At 33.1% G+C, this 2650-nt stretch overlaps 1 pseudogene; it reads right to left on the reverse strand.

The window, feature by feature from the left end:
• Positions 1–190: 190 nt before the first annotated feature.
• On the reverse strand, positions 191–309 carry LOC111736646 (annotated as a pseudogene).
• Positions 310–2650: the final 2341 nt, after the last annotated feature.

Below are 2650 nucleotides of genomic sequence, written 5' to 3' on the forward strand. Positions count from 1 at the left end.
GCTTTGGAGTTGAGCTGGTTACTTTTTCAGTTCATAAATCAGTTGCTGTTATTTGATGTTACTGTTATTCCATTTCTTTCTATCTGTCTTTCTATCTATCTATCTATCTATCTATCTGAGGCAACCCTGACAACCCTCACAGATTGCAAGGACCTTGTCAGCTTACAATCCCTTATTTTTTTATTTTTTATGCCTACAGCACCTGGTCTTCCTAGGTGGTCTCCCATTCAAGTGCTAACCAGGCCCGATCCTCCTTAGCTTCCGAGATCAGACGGGATCCAGCTTGTTCAGGGTGGCATGGCCGTAGACTAAGTTATTCCATTTTTAAAAGGAAGCATAATTGAACACATTAAAAAATAACCATTGAGGGAACACATAATAAACTTTCTCTTAAACATAATCTGTGAAATTTAGTGTGACTAACTGCCAACTTCGTATAATTTAAATGTGTATAATTACATAAATTACATGTGGAAACAAGTGTTAAGTTTCCAAAAATTCAGTTTTATATTACCATGGGAGAAAAGTCTATAACAGTTCCTTTTTAGAAACACATTTGTTTTATTGTCATTTATATTATTTTCCCCCAAACTATGTGGGTATCCCCTAGTTAAATTTACTTGTTACTACTGCTGCTAAGCAATTTGAGTCATTGCTGTTAGTCACTGAAATGTATGTATTGTCGAGAGAAATGAATTAACTAATCCTCTAACATGGGCTTTAATTCGTCTTATTAAAAGCCAGTGGCTGTTTACAGAATTTCACAAGATAACCTAAGCTGCTGGACTTAGAGCTAATCCAAATTTTCAGTATCTTTTTTTTTTTTTAATAGCATTGATGTAAACTATCTGTACATGATGCTTCCCGCTTATGATTCTTCTTTTCAAACCTGTCATCTCCTTGGAGGTTCCTAAACAGGGGTTTCACATCTTCTGTTTGGAACATGTATGATAAAAGCCTTTTGTCTTCCCTGGTCCTATTAATTTATCAGTTGTAGTTTGTAGAGGCTTGTAGAGCAAAGATGCAGAGACAACTTCCTTATTTCTTTAATCATTTTAAATATATCATGCTTATTTTATAGTCTATTACCTGAAGTTTTGAAGTTTAGTATTTTAAAATTTGAAGTTTATTGGATTTTTCCTTAAGAATTTTATAAATTTTAGAGTATGAGCTCATCTCTAATAGAGCTTTTGGGGATCCTGTGCCACCCATGTAGGTTGAAGGTAAGTCCTTCCAGATTAGTTTTATGTTTGCTTCTCAGACTATGGTTTCCCAGACCAACAACTGTAAATTTGAATTTTAGACCACTGGGACGGCAAGCCTATTGTTCTAAATCTTCAAGGGAGGCATTTTGCCCACCTACAACCCAACCTGGGACAGACAAATACCCTTGTCTCCCATCTACCACAAGGCTACTACGGTTTTAATTCAGTTTCCTCTTATTTGGGGACCCTAGGACATTCCCTTTCTTAAAAACTCAGCATGATTTTCAAAAGAGTTTGATGTATCTTATCAAGCAGAGATTTTCAGATATTTTAGTCTCTTCTACATTCTAGAAACCAAATAATGTTTTGTTAAATATTTTTCCCCTCTGGTTACTTTATTTCTGAAAGTTTTATTTCTACCTTTAATATCTCTCATTCTCTTTTTTCTCTCTGTTAACCTTCTGAGAGTTTCCCAGCCTGATCTTTTAACTGTTTTTATTCAATATTCTATTAAATTCATTTTTAAAATTATACTAACATTTTTACTTGGTTCTTCATAAGTGCTTATTTCTGCTCTATTCCATTCATCTTCTCTCTTACTGTGTCTATTCTGTGTGCTCTGCTAAAAAAATTACTATAAATATACTGCAACTTTACTATTCTACCATTGATGGATGTTTGGGTTATTTTCAGTTTGGGGTTATCAAGAAAAATGCTGCAAGGACCATTTTTATCTTCTTAGTATATATGAGCATGCATTTCTTTTGGATCTATAGCTAAGAGTGGTATTTTAGTCTTATTACCTAATTTTAGCCATTCTGAGATGTATGTGCTTAGTTTGGTTTTAATTTTCATTTCCCAGATGACTAATAAAGTTTAACAGCTTTTCACATATTTATTGGTCATTTATGTACCCTTTTCGTGAGGTAATTGTTTTTTAATATTTACTTTTTAATTTCATTAAAAATGAATTTTGTGAATATAACCCATTTGTCACTATGTTTTGCAAATTCCATCACCCATTTTACAGCTTGTCTTTTCATTCTCTTAATGGCATCTTTTAATGAGTGTAAGTCTTTAATTTTAATGTCCAATTACAAATTTCTGCCCTTTGACAATCCTTGCCTGCCCAAAGCTCATTATATTTCCCTATTTTTATTTTAAAAATTTTATATTTTGACTTTTATATTTAGATCTATAATCCACCTGAAATAGAGGTATAGAGGTCAAACTTTTTTTATACAAGTATATAGATTTCCAATTGTGCACACATAAATTTTTGAATTCCCTGATTTTTCTCCATTGCTCAGTAGTACCATCTTTGTCATAAATCAAGGGTACATGCATGTGTAAGTTTCTTTCTGAACTCTGTTCTGTCTCTTTGCTCTATTTTTGTATCCTTGCACCAATTCCTTGCGATACCAGATTTAGTGTTTGCAAGACAT

Source organism: Pteropus vampyrus, unplaced genomic scaffold (genome assembly GCF_000151845.1).
Source record: "Pteropus vampyrus isolate Shadow unplaced genomic scaffold, Pvam_2.0 Scaffold1, whole genome shotgun sequence".
Taxonomy (NCBI): Eukaryota; Metazoa; Chordata; class Mammalia; order Chiroptera; family Pteropodidae; genus Pteropus; species Pteropus vampyrus.